The sequence below is a fragment of the Silene latifolia genome, chromosome 9, assembly GCF_048544455.1.
Source record: "Silene latifolia isolate original U9 population chromosome 9, ASM4854445v1, whole genome shotgun sequence".
NCBI lineage: Eukaryota > Viridiplantae > Streptophyta > Magnoliopsida > Caryophyllales > Caryophyllaceae > Silene > Silene latifolia.
The window spans coordinates 23,121,619-23,146,104 of record NC_133534.1 but is presented as its reverse complement, the minus strand read 5'-3'; positions in this window follow the sequence as shown (position 1 = coordinate 23,146,104).

Genomic DNA, 24,486 nt, shown 5'->3' with positions numbered 1-24,486 from the left:
CGTTGAAGGAGGATAATGAGGTAGGGAAGGCTAGGTTGGTGGTGGAGTCTTCTAAACTGAAATCCGCTCAGGATGCCCTGAAAGCTCTTCAGGCCAAGTCTGACACCGTTCAGGAAGAGTTGAAGGCTGAGAAGCAGGCTATGCAGGAGCAGTTGAAGGTGAATGAGAAATTGGCTGTGGAGAGGGATCTGGTACATGCCAGGTATAAGGATGCTGCACTTTACTTTTTTGACAGGGGTCGTGTGGATGCCATGAAGGAGCCTGTTGAAGTCAGGCTTTTTTGGAATCCTGACCAGGAATTGGCTAATCTCAATACTACTTATCCTGAGCTTTGCAAGCTGCATGCTGATGAGTAAGTGGACTCTCCACCATCAAAGGAAAAAAGTGGTGATGTTGAAGAGGAAGGGGGTGAGGATGAAGAGGCTGCTGATGAGGGAATTAATTCTCCTACAGTTTCCAAGGCAGGCTGATTTTATTTGCTTTTGCTGTTTTTGGGCTTTATTTAGTTTGTGTGGTTTTCGCTTATCCAGGGAGGGATGTTCCCTGAAGAAACAGTTAGTTTTTGGTTTGTTTTTGGAGGTTTGTTTTGTCTTGCCCCAGGAGGGATGTATCCCTGGGTAAACATTTTGTTTTGGTATAAATATGTCATCTTTTTCCTTTGATTTCCTTGGCTGGCTTGACTTGTACCTGAAAATCATTCATTTGACATTTTTCTGTTAGAATAATGCCTGTCAGGAGGGCTTATGGCCCTCATTCCGTTTTTGGGAAATGATGGCTCTGTTGCCTGTCAGGAGGGCTTTTTCTGAGAGGAGGGTGATTGCCAGTCAGGGGGGGCTTATGGCCCTCAGCCTGTCAGGAGGGCTTTTTTGGACAAGTAGTCTAGTCTATTCCACCATTGTACTTGTCTTTTACGTACTGAGCTCAGTTTAGTTTTTTAGGTCAGGCAGGCAGGTGCCAAATCTATTGTAGAGCATTTCAGGAATGCTTTTCAGGTTGGGTGGAGTGGCCCTCAATCCTGAATATTTGTTTAAGCCTAAGTGTAGCATATAACAAATGAAAAGGAGGCGTGAAACAAGTTTTCAGGATTTGATATAAAATGATCTACATAAGCAGACTAGTCAGACCTAAAAAATAACAGGCATGTTTTGCAGGCGACTTGGCAGATAGTAGGAAGGCACATTTTGTACTGGATTTTTTATAAGGTTTTATTAAAACATGTAAGAAGTTGATAGTTTTACCTGTTTTTGGTTTAAATATGAAATAACTTTAAGTGGGAAATGTTCCAGGATCTGGAGATCATTTCTCCTTCCAAGGTTTGCAGCGTGTAAGCTCCTTGTCCTATTATTGAATCAATTAGGTACGGTCCTTCCCATGTTGGAGCTAGCTTGCCTGCATTTTTCTCTCTGGTGTTAGGGAAGACTTTTCTTAGGACCAGGTCTCCTTCCTTGAATACTCTGATGTTGACATTCTTGTTGTCGCTTCTGGCTACTGTTTGTTGGTAGGAGGCTATCCTGACCTTTGCTGCATCCCTTAGTTCTTCGGTTAGGATCAGGTTATCTTGCAATAGTGGTATGTTCTCCTCTATGGTATCCAAGCTGCTTCTGGTGGTTGGTACATGAATTTATGCTGGGATTACTGCTTCACAGCGGTAGACCAGGGAATAGGGTGTCTGGCTCGTGGCTGTTTTGGGTGTAGTCCTGTCAGCCCATAGGACGAAGGGGAGTTCTTCAGCACATCTTCCTTTTCTCCTTTTCAACCTTTTCTTTAGGCAGCTAATTACTACTTTGTTGCTTGATTCTGCCTGACCATTGGCTTTTGGGTAGCCTGGTGTGGATGTGACTAGGTTGATATTCCATTATGCACAGAAATTTGCTGTCCTCTTTCCCACAAATTGTGTACCGTTGTCAGAGACTATTTCTGAGGGTATTCCATATCTACATATAATATTTCATTTGATGAATGATATGACATCCTTCTCTTTGACTTGTATGTATGAATCTGCCTCTATCCATTTGGAAAAGTAATCAGTCATTGCTAGCATGAAAACTTTTTGTCCTGGTGCTTGAGGTAATTTGCCTACTATGTCCATGCCCCATTTCATGAATGGCCAGGGGGCTGAGATGGAATGTAGTAGTTCTGATGGTTGGTGTTATATAAGGAGAGTAAATTTGGCAGGCTTCACATTTAGAGCTGTATGCTATGCAGTCAGCTCTCAGGGTTAGCCAAAAGTAGCCTGTCCTGAGAACTTTACTAGCCAGGCTTCTGCCACCTTTGTGATTTCTACAGTATCCATCATGTATGTCTTCTATAACTTGTTTAGCTTCATGTGGTTCCAGGCAGCGTAGGTAAGGTCCAACCTGTGACTTTTAAAACAATGTATTATTGATAATGATGTAGGTAGAGGCTTTGATTCTTAAGGCCCTCGCTTCGTTTTTATCATTAGGGAGTATCCCCTGTAAGAACCAATCATAGTATGGTTTGGTCCAGCAAGTTGTGTCCTCGTGGATGGGACAGGTTTGGTCAGGTCTTTCTATGGTTGGTTCCAACAGGTGGATAATGGGTATCTTATCAAACACATCAGGGCTGAAATTTGATCCCAGGCTAGCTAGGGCATCAGCCTGGGTATTTAGGTCCCTTGGTATTTGGTCAATGTCAAAGGATTTGAATTTTTTGCAAAGGTTTTTAACGTATTCTAAATAAAGCACCATTTTTGAATCCTTTGCTGCATATATTCCTTTGACTTGATTGGAAATTAAGAGAGAGTCAGTTTTTACCTTTAGGTTTGCCACGCCAAATTCTATACATACCTTAAGTCCAGCTATCAGGGCTTCATACTCAGCTTCATTGTTTGTGGCTTTGAATTCACAACTAATAGCCTGTGCAATTAGGTCTCCCTGTGGTGACTTCAATACTAGTCCTAGACCAGATCCTATCATATTTGTCGCTCCATCTATATGTAGGGTCCATTCCTGGTCTGATTTATGGGTGTCAAGGTGATTGACCTCTTTTATGAGGTCTGGTTCCAGGGTAGGACTAAATTTAGCCACGAAGTCTGCTAATGCCTGAGACTTAATTGTTGTTCTGGGTTCAAAGGTTATGTCATAGGTGCTGATTTGCACCGACCATTTAGCCATTCTGCCTGATAATTCAGGCTTTCTCAGGACAGATTTGATAAGCAGGTTAGTTCTTACAATGATTGGGTGGCTTTCAAAATAAGGTCGAAGTTTGGTACATGACATGACTAAAGCAAGTACATATTTTTCAAGTAAGCCATACCTGGTTTCTGCATCTAGGAGACTCTTACTTACATAGTAGAGTGGATGTTGTTGGCCGTCAATTTCCTTAGTCGGGACTCCACTTACTGCTGTCTCTGTGACAGATAGGTAAACCGTCAGGGGTTCTCCTTTGTCTGGCTTGGCAAGTAGTGGGGGTGTAGTCAGGTATGCTTTAAGATCTTGGAAGGCTGTTTCATGTTCAGGAAACCATTTGAATGACTTGTTTTTCCTGAGTAGGTCATAAAAAGACCTGCATCTTACTGATGATCTGGATACGAATCTGTTCAGGGCTGTAACTCGTCCTGTCAGCTTTTGAATGTCTTTGACTGACTTGAGAGATTCTAATTCCAGTATAGCCTTTATTTGTTCTGGGCTGACTTCTATTCCTCTTTTGGTCACCATGTAAACTAGGAATTTGCCTGAAGAAACTCCAAAGTGGCATTTAGTAGGATTGAGCTTCATGTTGAACTCTTCCAGGATCTTGAAAGCTGTTTCCAAATCCCTGACATGGTCTTCAGCCTTTTTTGATATGACCACCATTTCATCAATATAAACTTCCATTGTATCCCCTATTTGGTCCTTGAACATCATATTGACCAGGCGTTGATATGTTGCCCCTGCATTCTTCAAGCCAAAGGGCATTGCTGTGTAGCAGTATATGCCTCTTTCCGTGATGAATGTAGTGTGTTCCTGGTCAGATGGGTGCATCTTAATCTGGTTGAATCCACTTGAGGCGTCCATAAATGTTAGGAGTTCATGTCATGCTGTAGTATCTACCATTGCGTCTATATGAGGGAGTGGAAATGGATCTTTTGGGTAGGCTTTATTGAGGTCTGTGTAGTCTACACAAACTCTCCATTTACCATTCTTTTTTTGTACTACTACCACATTGGCTAGCCAGTCAGCGTACATGACTTCTCTTATCATCCCCATATCCAATAGTTTATCCACTTCTTCATTAATAATGACATTTCATTCAGAGGCAAACTTTCTTCTTTTCTGTTGCACAGGCTTATAAGATTTGTCAATATTTAGTTTATGTGTAATGATATTTGCATCTATACCAGTCATATCAAAGTGAGACCAGGCAAAACATGAAGATTTACTTTTGAGAAAGCTTACTAATTCAGGTCTGATGTTGTCAGGGACATCAAATCCTATCAGTACATGTCTGTCAGGATACTCAGGGTCTAAAATTACTTGATCTGTCTGTATTTTGGTTTCTGCCACGTAAGTTGTCCTGACAGGGTACTCCAATTGCTAGGCAAGAGACTTACCTGCCTTGGAGGATTTCAATGACTCAGTGTAACATTCCTGAGCAGATTTTTGTTCACCTTTTATGGTTGCTACTCCCCATTCTGTTGGTATCGTGATGCATTGGTGGTAGGTGGAAGGTATGGCCCTCACATTGTGGATCCAAGGTCTTTCTAGGATGGCATTGTAGGATGACAGGCAGTCCAAAACTCCAAATCTTTCGTATGAGGAGACTCCTTTCACATATTTGGGCAGGTGTATTTCTCCTAGTGTATTCCTTGTCTCTCCACTGAATCCTACCAGGACATTGGACTTCTTTATGATTTGACTTTCATCAATCTTCATTGCTTTGAGGACATCAAGCATGATTAGGTTCACCGAGCTGCCTCCATCTACCAGGATTCTCATGACTCTTGCAGTTCCTATTTGCATGGTGATAACTAGGCTATCATGGTGCAGATCAGGAATGCCCTGCATATCAGTGTCGTCAAAAGTAATTTGAGGTAAATTTCTAGGTTTAAAAGGAGATCTCAATTTTGACTCCCTGGCAATTTTCTTTGCAGCTGAACTGGTCAGGCCATAAATCTCAGATCCCCCATTGATAAATTTGACCTCATAGATGGGTGGTGCTGGGGGTAGGTCACGTTGTTGCCTTTCTGGGTACTTTCTTGCTCCATCATCTTCCTTGTTCTTTGTAGGCATCAGATCTTTCAGATATCCCTTCTTTAGTAGGTAGGCCACTTGCCTGCGCAATCCCAGGAATTCTTCTGTTGTATGCCCTATATCCATGTGGAATTCACACCATCTTGTAGTGTCCTTCCTTGAGTTGGGGTTATCTGACTTCTTTGGCCATTTGTCAATGTCTCCCATATTGTCAAGTCTCTTGATTAGTCCTGTAATGTCAACAGAGAAGTTATATTCTTGGATAGGAGGGTAAGTATAGGAGTTACCTCGCTGTTTATGTGTGTAGTTGCTTTCTGATCTGTCGGGTCTTATGTATGGGGATGGCCTGGAACTGCTCCCTCTGTGGTTGGAACTTTTTCTGTTGACTTTGTCATATCCTGAATTGTTGTCAGTGTTATCTGCCTTGTATTCTTTGTCTTCTTCCAGCCGAATATAGCCTATGGCTAATGCCTGGACATCTTCGAAGGTGTGACAGGGCTTCATGGTCATTGCATCGTAGAAGTCGCTATCTAGGGGTAGCCCTTGCCTGAAAGCTTCCACGGCTGTTTCAACATCACATCTGGGGATTGACACCTTTTCCTTGTTGAATCTTGTCATGTAAGACCTAATTGATTCTCCAGGCTTTTGCTTGATCATGTATAAGTCACTGGATCTCTTCTCTAGTTCCCTGCTGCTGGCAAATTAATGGTTGAAGGAGTTGACCAGGTCTGCAAAGGACTTGGTGCTTCCGTTTTGCAGGTTTATGTACCATTACAGGGCAGGCCCATTCAGGGTTGTCCCAAACCCCTTCACATACAGACTTGTCGTAGTTCACTGGGAATAGATGCTGCCAACATCCTTTGCTTGTAATAAGCTACATGATTTTGTGGATCTGTGGTCCCATCATAGATTCTTATTGAGGGAACCACAAACTTCTTTGGCAGGTCTATTCTTGCTATTTCATCCACAAAGGGTGAATTAACATAACTTTCTGGATTTGCCTCCTCAATTGGGGTAGGGACTCCAGGAATCTTCTCAAATCTGTCATGGAGTTTTTGGATTTCCTGGAGCATAGCCATCATGATTGCTGTGTTGGTTTGATCTGGTGAGGTTTTTTCATTTTGGAATTCTTCTGAGTCTGTTTCTTCTCCAGCTTTGGACTTTGGTGGGGTAGGAGTGCCAAAGTTGGAGAAATCGATATTTCTGATGATTGAAGAGAATGGCGTGCTAGGCTGAACTTTCAACCTTGATCCTGAAGCTTTTTCTCCTAGCTTTAGTTTCAGGCTAGATTCTGATTCTTTTAGTTTTGCAACTTCTGCTTCAGCCTGGGCCATTTTCTGTTTCAGCTGTTCCATTTCGAACAATTGTTATTGGGCGGCAGCCAGTTGTTGCTCAATGCTATCTCCTGCCATCTCTCAAGTTTTTGTGTTATTTGGTTATGGGCTTTTATTATTTTTAAGCTAGATGCCCCACGGTGGGCGCCAATTGTTTTGACAGGGATTTTACTGAATGAGAACGCCCTGTCAGGGGATTTAAGGAGGGGTGATCTAACTCAAATAACTTGCATGACTAGTGTTACTAAGTAAATAAACAAATGATAAATAAAGGCACAAAGATTTTATACGTGGAAAAACCTTGGGAATAAGGGAAAAAACCACGGGCACCAAGCCAGGAGTGATTGTTACTATGATTTTAGATAGCCTGACAGAGTATTTATGTATCAGGCGTGACAGGCAAGAATTTCGCTTAAGAATACAAGAGTGGAAGTGAGAATGAGAGTGAGTTCGATGTCCCTTCTGTTTTTGTCCTCTCTTCAATTTATACTAGCTTCCAAAGTCCTCCTCTTCTTTCGTTTAGGGTTTCCTGGTAAATAGGGCTTGTGCCCTATTTACTCGGAGGTAGTTGACAGCATTTTAGCCGTTGTCTTTGACCCTTGCTTCTATCTTTTCTTTCTGAATTAGTGTTCCTTGTTTGTAGGGATTATATTTAAACAACCTGATTGTTGCTTGCTCAGCTTGTGCAACATTTTTCTTATGCATGACGTGATCTCCTTTCAGGCTGGTGGTTAGTTATTGCCTGTCTTGTATCAACTCCTGCTTGGTGCCTATTCGTATTCTGTTAGTGCCAGGTTTCAGGTGTCTTTCGCTCGAGTCTTGGTCTTGATCATTGTCTGGCCTCTGTCAGGTCAGGCAGGGTAATTCTGGGCCCAACAATCACTTTAAACCGTTTTTACTTTTAAGTTTTTTTCGTTATTATCTTATGATTATCATTGCCTCGGGTAACCGAGATGGTGACGTTTTCAAACCTTAAGTGGTCCTGGTAAGGCACTTGGAGTATGGGGGTGTCACAAAGTGGTAGTAGAGAGACGATCCTAAAACCTGTAACCAATGAACCTAATGAACATAGGGAGTCAAAATAAAATGAACCCGGGGTAGAAGTTGTAGAAGCTAATGCAAAGGCTTGGGAGACGTCCTAAAGTCGTGAACTCGCCCTACAATTTTGAACCGGTCACCATAGGATATGAGTCGGGATCGCTATGTGTTTATCTTGTGAATTGTGTATCTTTGTAGCAAAGTGTGGTATGAATCGGTGGATGTATGTATGTGGAGAATGGGGAATGTGTAGAGAAAGATGATAATGAAGTGATTTTATACATTATTGATTAAAAGCATGATAGTTGTTTTACGATATGGCATTATAGAAATATGGAAAGAAAGTTTGCTTGGTTTGAGTTATATATATATATATATATATATATATATATATATATATATATATATATATATATATATATATGTTGTTGGTAGTGTTGTACAAGTTTATATAGCTGAAAGTTTGAGTAAGAGCATGAATAATTGGTGGAAAAAAATGAATAAGTGTTGCATGATAATATGATTTATGATTAAGCATGTTATATGATGGAAGTTATTTTATAATGTTGTTATGCTAGTAACATGTGAATAGGGAACTTGATGTCATATATTTGTGATTTTGTTTACGTAAAGTTGTATAATAAAAACATGCGGGTAATATGTGATTGGTAAGTTGAATGATATATGTGCATTGAGTTATTTTTTGCTTGACTTTTGAAGATAGTAACATGTGGTTAGGGATTGTGGCTTTATGAGTATTGATTTGTTTTTGTGTACCTTATTGTTGTTTAAGTTGTTTGGAAGTAAAAATCAAGTAGTTGTGTCTTTCGATTATAGAGAGGTTGTCTTTAAACTGTTATAACTTGATATGTATATATGATTTTGATGTGATTCCAATTAGAGGTGATATCTTGTTCTGTTACAATTCTAACGATAGGTCACATGTCCAAAATGACCAAGAAACGAGTGAGATACGACCGTTTTACAAAAACTGGACAGTGCTGAGAAATGCATAGGGTACTCGATCGAGTTCACCTCTTGTTACTCGATTGAGTAACCCTTACTCGATCGAGTAGCCCTGGTAACTTGTTATACGTGTCTCTGACCTTCACCTACTCGATCGAGTAAGTCATTAACTCGATCGAGTGGCCTGTACTCGATCTAGTGATCCCTGTTTTGGGTCATATGCTTATCTTTTGACTTCGTTGCTTATTATGTTTAATTCAAAAGTTTTCTTTTTGTTTCTGTATACATTGTTTTACTTATTTATTGGTCCTGATGCGTAAGTTACCCAATCTTATGATGTCAGGAGCGGTACCTGTGGTGAGTGTGAGTTCGGTGGGGAGGACATGAGTTATATGCGGTTGTGATAGGCAGTGGAAAGGAAAAGAAGGATTGGTAAGGCTTATTAAGGCATAGAGCATGTTTTTTGAGAAGAGATGAGTGATATGATTTTGTGTTGAGTAATATAAAAGTAAGTAAATATGGGCAAGGGATGATGTGAGTCTAAGGAACGTGAGAATGAAAATATTGAAAGGAAAGATGTGGATGGTGGCAACTTGAGATGTGTAAAGAATTATGCAGGGAGATGGTTAGGAATTGTGTGGGTTAAGAATATATGTAGTGAAAGGTCGTTTTATAGGAATTGAGAAGAGTGGTATATAGTGAACTTAATGGAGACATGTCGCGACGTGAATTTGCATATAGTGAGTGAGTTTGGGAATTTGCATGATCAAGAGGTGAAACTAAGGTGTGGTTTCCTGGGCAAGTAACGTTATGAAATGAGTTTTGGGATTCAAAAAAAAGGGTGATTGGAGATCAGTGTGAGTGATAGCATGAGACGGTCTGGACTGATTGGTGATAAGTGTGAGTGAGGGCATGATAAGAGAGGATCCATGGTAAGAAAGAGTGAGATGATACTGATATGAAATAATGATATGGGAGTTTTGGAGCAATGAGAAGGTAACCGGTGCACTAAAGAGTTACGTAGAAGTAATAAGGAGATGAATGGTTAATTGAGTTTGTCGAGTGTAAAAGAAAAGAATGAGGGGAGTAAAACTGGGAATATGTTCACCGAGGTTATGTGATATAAAAGTAAGGAATCGTCGAGATGTATGATACTATCATGAGGATTTGAGTTAACGATTATATAGGAGTTCGAGGACGACATGATAATCATGAGTTTCGAGGAATTAAAAAAAGTATTAAAACGTTGGGTATAGAATTTGCACGATATGAGATCTTGGTGGTGAGTCGGGTGACGATACAATTAAGGATGAAATTTAAAATAGTGTTTAGGTGATTTTTGTTGATGTATTTGATGTTCGTTATTTGGGATGATAACCAAAGATAGGAAAGAAACCGTGATGTTTAGAGATGAGTGTAAGAGGTTTGATGTACGAAGGGTGGTAGTGTGGAGGTGTTGTCACTAGTGGTTAAGGGTGATGATAAATACTCCCTCAACACACCTATTTTCACCCCATTTCAATATAATACTCCTCACATATATTAAAGAAATGGGCTGAAAACAAATGTGTGGAGGGGGTAAGAAAGATGTCCAATTTAAAGAGGTTGATTTTGTAGAGACCGGATTGATATGTATGGGTGTGAGGAAGTATAAGACGTAGTCTTAGGAGGCAGTTTCTGGTAGTGAGTGTTAGCTTTATGGTTATGTATAGCAGAAGGTGCTGGTTATGTGAATGGAAGAATGTGTTATGAGGGGCATACGAGTTAAGCTCAAGCGAGAGGTAACCTTTATCGGGTTGTAACTTACGATATTAGGATTGACTAGTTGGCTGTGATTACGGGTCTGTGATATGTATAAATGTTTGTGTGAGGTTCTGACCTCACAAGAAGTGGTATGGTGTGATAACTATAAAGTTGTTACCTGAATGTTCTATATGTTGAGTACGATAACCTAATTGAATGATATTCAAAAAGGTAATAATTTGATTGATCTGGCATGGCTAGTTATAATTGTATGTGTATTTATAATACATGTTGTAGATACCTCATTTCTGCACCTCCCGCAAACCACCCGGTGATGATTGGGCCGCATGTTTGGTACGCGGAACGATTTGTGATAGTTCGTAAGTTTATCGTCAAGTGATTGGTCAAACACTGATGTCTACCTCTTAGTTGTCATCTACGCGCCGATACGGTCGTTTTGGCAGTAATTAGAGTACATTTGGAGTCCGGGCCTAAAACCGTCTTCATTTTCTAATAACCGTTAAATCCCGAGTCAGAATGTTCTGGAATGTTCCGGATATTTCTATTCCATATTTTATAAATATTTCACAATCTTTTAATCTTTGGTAAACAATTTCCCGTAATATTCATACAAAATATTAAGGAAAACCAAATTATCCCGTTATTCCATAACTTAAACACGGAAATCTTTCTTCCGCAGGAGGAAACCACCACTGGAACAGACGCAAAGGTCTGCGCCTCTTCCAAGAGACGCAGTGGCTGCTGCGCCTCTTCCCAGGCCCTTTTCTGCGTATTTTTCGTATCTTTTTCATATCTTTCCGAGATTCACTCCAAAGTTTCTCCGAAAACCCTATTCTTTCACGCGATTAGTATAAATAGAAGCCTTCGGTCCTCATATTTCTCACGCGAGTGTCCGCCCTTCTCTTCTCCCTTTGCATTCTAGACCACGTTCTTACTTTTTGGCGTCTACGTGCTTGAACATTCGACCACGTAAGCTCGGATCCTTCTGAGTACCAGCCTCGTTTGCATGACCGACCAATTTGACCAACTCCACACTCAATCAACTTAATTAATCTTAATCGTTTTCCTCTTACGAAGGCACTTTCGTTACATTTGAGTCGAGCATCACTAATCGTTAACTTAGTTCATCTCGTTTCGTCAAACATGTAAGTCTGAGGGTGTAAATCTCTCTTTTATTATTGTTATTTATCTCTTTGTACCATTAATGTAAGGTTTATGTCGAAAATACCTCTTAAAACCGATTTCTAAAACCTCGTTTTAAACCTTTTTTACGGATTACCAGAAGATAACCGTCGAGAAAGGACGCAGCAACTGCTGCGCCTTTTCGAAGGAGCGCAGTGCCTGCTGCGCCTCTTCGTGAGGCTGCCGCAGTTCCTGCTTCCTTTCTTCTTCCTTCGTCCTCTGTAATTCGTCTTCTTTAATTCGTTTTCGTTTGTTTTCTTTAATTATTTGTTATGATAGCATAATCATCTCACATGTATATTATTTATCATTCATTAACACGTCTAATTTATCATTAAATCCGACTTAAATCCCTTATAATCTCATATTTGTGGGTTTTCGTCATAAAATCAATCCGGGTTGTAGAAATTCAATTCGTTCATATTGAGTTTCTGGAATTCGATCTTTGATATATTCTCATCTGTTATTTATCATATTCATCATTAGTTCGTCATTAATTCGTTATGTTTAACCTAATTAGTTCACTCATGTCACTAACCAATCTTTCATTCATGTAAATAATTCGTTTGCATCCGTCTCATCCATGTTTCGTTGCTTTTATGACTCATTCATATGTAATTAATGTATTAAATCACTTCCATCCGAGTAAATATATTAATCGATCCTTAAATTCACTAATTAATATTAACGATTTGCAGTTCCGGGTTCACAGCTAGAACTCACCCTTGGAACAGACGCAGCAACTGCTGCGCCTCTTCCAAAGGGCGCAGTCCTGCTGCGCCTGTTTCAGGTTGACTTCTGTCTCTGAACTTCCGTTCTGCCTTGACCTGTTTAATTAGCTTACGTATGATTAACTATTATCCGTATTATCGCCTAATTCCTGTTCGTTCATTCCTTTATTCTTTCTTTTTCCCAAATTATCCGTTTTATAGGTATTTTCGACATAAATCGCTAAACCCATTGTAATTATTGTAATTTTTTTTCTTTATTGTATTTATCATATTTCTTTGTATCATTTGTATGTTTTCACATGTAATTGAACATAAATTCCTACTTTGACTAAATTGTTTGCTAATTAATTGTTCACCGACTTAGTTAATTCTCACATGCTAGGATTAAAACTTGGATGTTGCATTGCATGCATATAATCGACGATATATCAAGTATAGACGATTTCCCTAATCATTAGAAGAGGCCGCTATCGAGGCGGGCGGAATTAGATGTTCGATCAAAAGAGCTTCCTAATACGTACCCTCACCCCTTACTCCAGATCTCTGTGAACATCCGTGTTCATTGGCATCCACGAGAGTCATTCTAGACATAGAATGCTAAGGGTAACGAGTTCTTGGTGTTCATGTCTCTACTTTGTGTCTTGACATGACACGAGATATTCGAACGGTTCCAATTTCCCATAAAAATTGACGGCGACTCCACAAATGCAAACGCTTGTTTCCCAAGCGCTCCCGTGGCCCCCATGTCCACAGTTTGGCGACTCCGCTGGGGATAATACACTTACGTGTAGCCAAAAGGGTGAAACTTGAACAAGGTTAGGGAATAGTTTGTACAAGACAATTGTCGGTTTTCATAACTCGGTCTTCCTAGATCGTTTCATTCGGCCTTCCTAGGCCCAACCCAACCCATTCGACCAAGCGTTCCGTCTAAACGGTCCTAATTCTTATTTGGGCCTAAGGATGGATAGCGATTGACGTCATCCATACCATGGTACTTACTCTTGTTTGTATCAAGAACTTTCACTACTTGAGGAAATGGACTAGGAATCGGCCTTACTCTTGTTTGGTACGAGCCTCTTCACAGACCTTGGGATTGATTGTTCGGTATGGCAACCCACCCTTTAAACCAAAACCCTTTTAAATGCACTCACAATCCCGTTATAATGCTTGTGTAAATGTTTGTACCTTACGTGATCACCATTTCTAAACGAAACCATGACGATTTTTGTAAAAATCAAAATCCCTTTTTTAAATGAAAATTTCGAAAAAGGCCATTGATTAGCGCAAAACTAAGTCAAAACTCTGTCCGTTTGCCGAGTCAAATTTCGGACCCAAGCCCATTTCAAAACCTCACTTCGAGTCCACTCCTACAACTACACTATAGTTGACTAGGATACACATTTTCAAACCTTTGTCTTTTCTTCAAAACTCACTCAACACAAGTGGCACACACCCACTTCACGAGTCAAAACATTTCTTCTCTAAGTAAGTGTGTTAGAATGGTCGATCGTGTTTTGATTCATCGTCGATCTCTTATCCAGTTTCCAAGATGCCTGAAACAAGTGACGTAAACTTCAATCAACTTCAAGATGGTAATGATCGAATCCTAGCCGCCCCAGCTCAAATCCAAGTTACCCAAGACCAAGTGTATGATCGCCTTGACACCATCGAGGGCCGGATCTACGCCGTAGAGGGGAGGTTGCCTCCTCAAGAAAGTGAAGTAGTGGGTGACTTCGCGAATGACTTCAAGGACGAAAATCCTCCCATGGGAATGACTGCAGCTGAGAAAAGACTCCAATACTTAGAGGAGCAATTGATGTATCTTAAAGGGGATGACATTTATAGGGAGAATAATCGCAAGTATGAGACCGTAAATTCTAAATTGTCAACCAACTTCAACATGACGGATATCCCTAAATTCAAGGGGCACGAAAACCCTCTGAACCACATCCGTGCCTTCAAGGATTACATGTCTATCAAAGGCATCAAACCCGAGATGTTCTTAAGGATATTTCCTTCATCTCTTGACACCATCCCAAAGTAATGGTTCTACTCCTTAGAACACAAGAAGATCGCTACTTGGGAAGATGCCGCAATCGAGTTTTCTAAGCAATATGCGGATAATGCTCAGATCCAAATTAACATGCGCACTTTAGAGGTTCTTACCCAAAATGACAAAGAAGGATTCACCGACTTCCTAAGTAGGTGGAGGAAGTCTAGTACCCAACTAGTTGAACGCCCGGATGAGGCTACCCTTGTGGAGAAGTTCATGGATAATATCAAACCCATCTATGCCAATCATTTGAGGTACCAAAACATCAAAACTTTCAAGGACTTAACCATACTAGGAACAAGGATTGAAGATGACATCCGTAAAGGGCTCTTGTCCAAAACGGTAGGTCGAGGATATCAAGGCTCAACAAGTCGTTCTTACGGCTCCACTAGCAAGACCGATGAAGTTAACCTTCTTGAGCCATCCAAGAAGAGTTCCCCACCAAGGAAATTCACAAATCTTGGGGACACTTACTCCAATGCTCTAAAGAGGTTAGTGAAGCAAGGCAAACTCCAACCCATATGACCTACTCCCGAACCCGAAAAGAAATCCAAGTTCTGGGATGAGAACTCATACTGCGAATACCATAGGGGTAAGGGGCATGACACAGAAAAATGCTACAAATTGAAAAATGTGCTTCAAGACATGATTGAGGATGGTCGACTACCAATACCACCGGGAGGCAAACCCAACAACACTCAGAACCCTCTTGGGATTCTAGTGATCACAAGTTAAGAATCTACCTTAGATTGCTCACACCTCATTTCTCCAATTGAAGATGAGATTCACGCGATCGAGAATAAAGGGTTCTACTCTACCATTTCCCCTACCATCGCCGACTTCATCGCATGGGCAAGGAGTGTGGATAGACAAGTTTGGGAATTGGAAAACGTGGTGACAACTTTACATGACCCCAATGCAACACCTAAAGAACATGCGCCACTAACTTTCTCTCAAAATGCCACTATGCAAGAAATAGTCACCATGGTTGATAAACTAGTCGACCAAATCACACAATTAGAAGACGAAATCATGAGAATGAGAGAACTAGCTACAATCAATGGAGTATGGGCCGACGACGATGAAGACGAGTATCTTATTGAACACTCCCTAGTCAAGGAAATAGTCCAAAATGGTGAAGACCAAGATATGGACCACCTAACTCGTTCGGGGCGTCCATATCAAAGCACTACTCAAAACGGTCCAACCAACATTATCACACCAAATGATAATGAAGATGACTCCACTAATCATTTGCTCAAGCAATTACAGAAGACAAAGGCTGATCTTTCAGTCTGGCAACCAGTAGCAAGCTCATTCCCGCATCGCCAAGCTTTACTGCAAGCTTTGGCCAAACTAAATGTAGCATATAACTCCACACCCGAAGATGTAGTCAACTTGGTCTTCCAAGAATCACCGAAGCTAAGTAATCCTATTACTTTCTCAGAAGAAGATTTGCCACCTTTTGGCGCTAGTTACAACTTAGCTCTTTACATCACCGTCATTTGCCTAAAGAAGAATGTGCCAATGACCTTGGTTGCTGATGGCTCCGCGGTCAACGTCATACCCCTCAAAACGGCATACAAATTAGGCATGAAAGAGTCGGATTGGACCCCTACCAATCAAGGTGTTCGCGCATATGATGGTACACGACGAAAGGTAGTAGGACTCGTTAACCTAACCATAGCCACATGGCCAATTGAGCGAAAGGTTAACTTCCAAATAGTGGACATTGAAGCTTCCTTCAACATACTTCTCGGAAGACCGTGGATTCACGCTTCCAAAGCGGTAACATCCACCCTTCATCAAAAGATCAAGATCCCACTAAATGGCAAAGTGGCGACGATCACTTCGTCACCCATCAAGGCAATAATCAAAAAGAAGTCGAATAATCAAGTCTTTGCAGATCCAGTATATGAACTTGGGGGCTTCCAAAGCATAAGCGTCATAGAAAGTGAATCGGCACCCTTATAATACGATCCCTACTCCAACTTGGTGGTCAACCACATACTCAAATCCCAGGGATACTTCCCTGGAATGCCTTTGAACCCTATCCAAAGAAACACCTTCGCACCCTACAAGGAAGGCAACTAAAAAAGGATACCACTTGGACTAGGGTACAAACCCACTAAAGAGGAAGTTCTCGAGATGCTTGCTCAAGTTCAAAACCGTAAGTACGTAGGAGTCCAAATGCGGCCCTATCTCCCTACCCTAAATGGATACTTCGTTAAGGAAGGAAGTCTAGAACTCTTTCACGGATTTCCCGAACCTTGGCACTATCTCGAAAGGAAGCTAGCCGAAATCGAGATCTTTCACGATTGCTACTTCATTCCTCCAGAAACGGTTCCTACCGCCAAAGCTCGTCAAGCACCTTGCTTAGACGAACAAGCTGTTAGTCTATTGTTTGGAGAAGATCGATTCGTTAGAGCCGCGCAGGATGAGATCATTACCATGATACTTCAAGACGATCACTTCAACCTTACCGCGTTAATCACAGAAACAAACAAGGAAGACTCTTCAAGCTCACCATTGGAGAAGGAGAGATGTTCAAAGGAGAACCAGAAGACGATGAATTCGAGTCAGAGTCAGAGTCGGAGTCTAGAGAAGTCACTAAGGAGTCTCCTCCTGTCGTCATCCCCATTCCCTTTGTTTCTCCTAGCTTAGCCTCGAATAGTAATAGTAGTTCGGGAAATGTCCCAACAACTGTCCTTTTACCGCCATTGACCACAGATCAGATGGCTTCTTTGTTTCAACTTTTCTCAAACTTTAATATGAATAAATCAGGTTCTGCTTACTCTTTGTGTTATCGTGAGTGCAATTCTGTTTACGATGATACTGAGGATGACCAAGACCCAGACTCAATTGAGATACCTCCCTACATTGCCAAAGAAATACTACAGGAAGGGGAAGGGGGACCAGTAATAGGGAACATTGAACCCATCAATGTGGGAATCGAACTAGAAGCCCAAGAACTTAGGATAGGGACTACCTTGAGCTCTACCGAATGGGCCAATTTCATAGACCTCCTACACGAGTTCAAAGACGTTTTCGCTTGGTCCTACAAAGACATGCTAGGGATCAACAGGGATATTGCCGAACATAGAATCCCAATTAAGCCAGGCTTCAAGCCTGTGAAACAGAAGCTTCGTTGAATGAGAACAGAATGGGCTCTCAAGATTAAGGAAGAAGTCGATAAGCAATTCAAAGCCGGGTTCATCAAAGTTTCCGAGTACTCTGACTGGGTAGCTAACATAGTACATGTACCCAAAAAGGATGGGAGAATCCGTGTTTGTGTTGATTTTAGGGACTTAAACAAAGCAAGTCCTAAAGATGACTTCCCTCTACCACATATCGACATATTGGTGGACAATACTGCAGACCACGCATTACTATCCTTCATGGATGGGTATGCGGGTTATAACAAAATCAAAATGGCCATAGAAGACATGCATAAGACCGCCTTTGTCACTCAATGGGGAACCTATTGCTATACGGTCATGCCATTTGGGTTAATCAATGCCGGAGCTACATATCAACGCACCACAACTAGACTCCTACATGACATGATGCACAAAGAAGTTGAGATATACGTAGACGACATGATTGTCAAATCCAAGGATAGAGAAGGGCATATTGGGAACCTTCGCAAGTTTTTCTCAAGGCTACGAAAATACAACATAAGGCTCAATCCTCAGAAGTGCGCATTCGGAGTAACATCTGGCAAACTCCTGGGATACGTCGTTAGCCAGTGAGGTATAGAAATAGACCCCTCCAAAATCAAGGCGCTAATCGAAATGCCGCAACCTCAAACAGAGAAAGAAGTTAGGGGATTCCTAGGCAAGGTACAATACATCAGTCGATTCATATCGAAACTCACCATTATCTGCGAACCCATATTCAAGAAGTTAAAGAAAACAGATCACACAATGTGGGATGATGACTGTCAGAAGGCTTTCGACCGAATCAAGGAAATACTAGCCAAACCGCCAGCGCTCATGCCACCTCAACGAGATCAACCTCTTGGTTTATATCTCACAGTAACCGAAACAGCCATGGGCGCCATGCTAGCTCAAACCGTAGGAAAAGAAGAAAGGGATATCTACTACCTTAGTAAGAAGTTCTTGGAGTACGAGTGCAAATACTCACAGCTCGAAAAGACATGCCTCGCTCTTGTGTGGGCAACGAAAAAGCTACGCCATTACATGCTTAGCTACTCCGTCAAAATATACTCCAAAATGGATCCAGTCAAATACCTCTTCGAGAAACCCGTCCTCAACGGACGCCTAGCAAGATGGACTTTGATGCTCTCAGAGTTCGACCTCAAATACGTGCCTCTGAAAGTTATAAAAGGGCGCGCCGTTGCCGAATTCTTCGCAGAAAATCCCATCAATGATGCACAAACAATAGATACTTGGTCATTTCCAGACGAGGATATACTCCAAACCGATGTAGACTCCTGGGACCTTTATTTTGATGGGGCATCAAACTTAAGAGGATTTGGAATATGAGTGTTGCTCATTTCTCTTGAAGGTGAGAATACACCAATCTCTGTCAAACTCGACTTCGAGGTAACGAGTAATGCTGCAGAATATGAAGCCTGTCTCATTGGACTACAAGCGGCAGTGAGCTTAGGCATTAAAAACCTTCGAGTACATGGGGATTCATCCCTGATCATCAATCAAGTTACGGGATCTTGGAAAATCCGAAGCGAAAGCTTAGCACCTTATCAAGCCATAATAGACCAAGTTGCCCAATTCTTTGATCACGTGACCTATCTACACCTACCTCGGAAAGAAAATCAATTTGAGGATGCTCTTGCAAAACTCGCATCTTTGATTAATATGCCAGATGACATGGTGGAAATGCCTTTATTCATCGAGCGATGGTCAGAGCCAGCTTACGTCCACCAAATCACCGATGAAGAGGAAATCACACAGGAACCCTGGTTCCAAGCAATCCTAAATTTCAAGCTCAACGGCACCTATCCACCCGATATGGACAAAAGGGGACAACGTGCTATACGCCTACTAGCTTCCCAGTACGTTCTCATGCAAGGAGAGTTATACAAAAGAACACCTCTTGGTGTAATCCTACGTTGCCTTGATCATTCACAGGCACGGAAAGTGATGGAAGAAGTCCACGATGGAGAATGTGGTCCTCACATGAGTGGGCCCATGATGGCCAAGAAGATCACACGTTTGGTGTATTATTGGACCACAATGGAATCCGATTGCATCAAATATGTAAGACATTGCCACAACTGCCAAATCTTCGGGAATGTACAACATGTCCCTCCTTCATTACTCTATACAATGACCTCTCCTTGGCCATTTTCTGCCTGGGGAATTGATATAATCGGAAGATAACCCCACCGAACAGAGGTCACCTGTTTCATCCTAGTGGCAATCGACTATTTCACCAAATGGGTTGAAGCGGCTTCCTACACTAGTCTCACGGCTAAAAACGAGGCAAAGTTCATAAAAAACAACATCATCTGTCGATACGGTTGCCCACATGAGATAATTAGTGATAATGGATCCCATTTCCAAGCTGAGACTGAGCAATTGCTAGCCAAGTACAAAATCAGACATCACCACTCTTCGCCATATAGACCACAGACTAATGGCGCGGTAGAGGCAGCAAACAAGAACGTTGTCACAATTCTCAAGAAAATGATTGACAACTATCGAGATTGGCCAAGCAAGATACTCTTTGCTTTGTGGGGATATCGCACATCTGTTAGGACGCCTACTGGGGCCACACCTTTCTATTTGACCTACGGCATGGAAGCTGTACAGCCAGTCGAGTTAGAAATACCATCCTTGCATATCTTACTCGAAAGTCAAATCCCGGAAGCCGATTGGAAGAGGGATAGATATGAAGAACTCATCCTCCTGGATGAACGTAGGCTACGCGCCTTGCACAATGTCCAAACATATCAAGCACGTATCAAACGAGCTTTCAACAAAAGGGTTAAGCCAAGAAACATCAAGGAAGGAGACTTAGTACTCAAATCGGTTAGAGCTCTTTTACCTGTCGATCCACGGGGAAAATTCAAACCTAATTGGGCCGGACCATTTCTAGTCAAGTCCATACTTCCAGGGGGTGCGGTTAGAATCACAGACCTAGATGGGAATGAATTTTCCAACCCAACAAACCTCGACCAACTAAAGCGGTATTATGCCTAGAATAGGAACAAAAACGCGCCTCGCGTAACCTCACGTGTCGCTCTTGTGGCACTAAATAAACGGCCCCTGGCCAAGCTGAAATAAGCTAATGTCACTCTGCTCTTACATTTTGACAAATTTGTCATCCTCATATCATCGAATAAACTAAATTTGCACCTTCAGAGTAAGCAAAAAGCTCATGTTTATTTTCTAAAGTTCATCACAAGCTCTTGCTTAGAACAATTATTCTTTTACATTTACTCGAACTACGCGTAAGGGTTTGATTTCATTTTCTTAATGAATACGTAGGCAATCCTTCACAGGATACAACCCACTAATTTCAAAATGTAAATAGAAGGACATTTGCATTGCATTTGGAATTCGACAAGAATAATAAATAGAAAAATCACAACGGTTTCATAACCAATTAAACTTTTTTATTTCATTCATTTTATAATAATAATACTTTAAATAATAAAAATAAAAATAGGCTAGGATTCTAAAACCCCACCTTCTTATTACAATAATAATAATAAAAAATAATAATAAAGACTCGGGCTATTCCTTCATTTTCCCTTTGCCCTTGTCATTTTTATTATACTTCTTGTCACGACCTCGAGCCGGACGCTCTTGCGCCACTTCGGACCTAATCACCAATGGTCTTTCTCGAGGCCTAGCCTTCCCATTCTTGTCAATCACTTTGTCCACGACAGGAGAGTTATTATTATTGTAATTCTTTTTCTTTATTGTATTTATCATATTTCTTTGTATCATTTGTATGTTTTCACATGTAATTGAACATAAATTCCTACTTTGACTAAATTGTTTGCTAATTAATTGTTCACCGACTTAGTTAATTCTCACATGCTAGGATTAAAACTTGGATGTTTCATTGCATGCATATAATCGACGATATATCAAGTATAGACGATTTCCCTAATCATTAGTAGAGGCCGCTATCGAGGCGGGCGGGATTAGGTGTTCGATCAAAAGAGCTTCCTAATACGTACCCTCACCCCTTACTCCAGATCTCTGTGAACATCCGTGTTCATTGGCATCCACGAGACTCATTCTAGACATAGAATGCTAAGGGTAACGAGTTCTTGGTGTTCATGTCTGTACTTTGTGTCTTGACATGACACGAGGTATTCGAACAGTTCCAATTTCCCATAAAAATTGGTGGCGACTCCACAAATGCAAACGCTTGTTTCCCAAGCGCCCTCGTGGCCCTCATGTCCACACATGTGTATTCAGTAAAATGGTAGGGATGATGTTCATGAGGTGCTTATCTATTTATTCCATACAATATGTTGTGTTGTGATCTAGTAAAGCGGTTTTGAGTAAGTTTTCTTATCCAGGAAGTTGTCCTACGTCAGTGTGTATGAGAATAGTGTAAGTGGTGATGCCTATCGATGTGGTTGTTGTGCCTCGGGTGATGATCCAGACATGGTACGTCGTGTTGTGATGCGGGTATTTTCGCGCTGCGGTGCGGCTGTTGGTGGTGGTGTTGCGATGCCGTCACCGGTTGTGGTGGAGTAGGCGGGATGATTACGATACGAGATTTCAAAAGTACATACCAATAATACATAGATTGTTGTATGTTTACTGTTGTTTCTTGCTAGTTTCAGCTTGGAAGTGAGGGTAGAATATGATATGGAAGAGAGTTGTATTTGTTGCCGTGGTTGTCATGGCATAGTGATATTCTGTTGATAGGACACAGTTGTGAGAGGTTGTTACAATAATTTTGACCTTATTTTAAGATGAGGTGGTTGTCATGGCATAGTGATATTCTGTTAATAGGACACAGTTGCGAGAGGTAGTTACAGTAATTTTGACCTTGTTTTAAGATGAGGCATCGGTAGACATAGTCATGGCAAGAGACTCGTAGAACATGTGTGGTAATGATCTGAAAGCTGCAGGTGGTTCATAATCTTTCGTTGAGACAGTGAGTGTAGGGTGTTGGGAATTGGTGTTATGTTGAGTTATGAATGAGTTTTGCGGTAATGAAAGAAAGGAACTTGAGGATCTAGTGTGAGTGTACGTAACAAGTGTGGATCGTGAGTTATGATTTTGGCGATAGGAGTTTTATATAGTTTATATAGAGAGGTATGTCGTGTTGCGGTAATGTGGAAGAGTTAGAGTGTCTGTTATGTTCAAGATTTTGTGGTATGGGTTAGATAGAGTGCAGAATGAGTTGAGGTAGGAGAACTGTTTATGTAAGAGAGCCCTGGATATAGGAATGGTGAGTGTTTATAGTATAGGCGGTTATCTTTGACATGTGCTGGTGATGAGGATAATGAGAAGATATAGCTAAGGATTTAGTATTAGTGAGTTACGAGGACGTAACATTTGTCTTAAGAGGAGTAGGATGCGATAAAAGAGAGTTTCATGGTTGTGCATGTTGTAGTATAATTGGAAGTAGAGTGTTGGTTTAGCATAAATGATGGATCTTTGTTGTGGTTGATATTGTTAAAAGGTCATGGTTGTGCTTGTAGTAGTTCGATGTTTAGGAATGGGAGAATATTTTGATAGTGTTGACAGTTGGATGATGATGTTTATGAGTTCGATGGAGTTGACAGTTGGATGGTGATGTTATGAGCGTGAGTAAACTTCGAGGACAAAGTTCCTTTTTAAGGGTGGTAGAATGTAACATTCCGTTTGATGTTGTGAGTGTCTTGATATCGCTTTTTCTAGTGGATAATATGTTACGGAGCTAGCAGCGTTTGTGGATAGTAGTTGGTAGTGTTTGGAGTTGGTGTCGAGAGAGACTATGATGTAGTTGATACGATAGCTTGAGCCATGTTGTGGAGGTAGGAATAGTTGGTGGAATTGGTGTTACGAGTTCATGTTTGTAGGTTGGAGTTTTGTTTTGAGTTCTTTGTTGCGTTGTCGTGTCTTGATCGAGTTAGTATGTTTGTTTTTGAGTATGGGTTGAACTTTGGGGACGAAGTTCCTTTTAAGGAGGGAAGACTGTAATACTACGGTTTTCTATGTCTTTGGGTACTCAATCAAGTGGGGCTTACTCTGTCGAGTAAGTATATTTGTATACGAAACAGTAGTCTGCCTGATGGGTACTCGATCGAGTATGTGTGACACTCAATCGAGTAAGGGTTACTCGATTGAGTAAGTTACTTACTCGATCGAGTAAGTTACTTTTACAGGTTGTTTTGACGGGTTTTGATAGCAACGTGAGAAAGATATATAAACTTAATCCGTTAGTTTCTTTTCACTTTTACACTTTTTCTAAACTTCACAAAAGAGAAAACAAGGTTACGTAGTTCTCCTCTCTCATATTGCTATCAAATCCCAAGGCTTGTGTCGCCATAATCCTGAGTTCTTTATACCGTTGAGATCGTCATATTATGGGTAAGATCCTTGTACCGTTTCTATGTTGATCCGTTGATTTTAGTTGAAAACCTAATTGGGTAATTTGGGGGTTTTGGGAGTATTGTGTTTATTAGATGGTGATTGTATGATTGTATGTTTGATAGGAGGTGATTTCATTGAAGAACGATTTTGATTAGCTGCTAGACCGTCTGTGGTGATTGCTTTTCCAGGTAGGGTTTTCCTACTTGGTATTAATTACATGATGTGTGGTGGTTGTACTGTTATTGTTGATTTATCATACTGCTGGTAATTGTGACGGTTGTTGAATATTATCACTGTTGTTCTTGTATCTGTCTGTGATCTTCGGGTTACGTCCCTGGCTGAGTGGAGTCACTTGCGGAAGTGGCTTCAGGCCCTTGATTCGCCTTCTGTGGAACCCGCCACAGAAGGGATGTGCACGTTAATGAACATGGATTTATCGCTCGATGGAGATGAGCGGGGCTTAGGTGGGAACGGCTACGGTCCCCCACTGGCGGTGTGGAGTACCTGTTGCAATGGGTACTCTGGCAGGACTACACACTTTAGTGTTTAGTTAGTTGTGTGGAGATTGATTATGAAGTTTGGAGGATTGTTGTGTTGTTGTGCTGTTTATATACTTGTTCCGTTGTGGATTGGTCATGTGTAATTAGTACTAGCCCCGTTTAAATGTTTTAAAAACTGTGATGATCCATT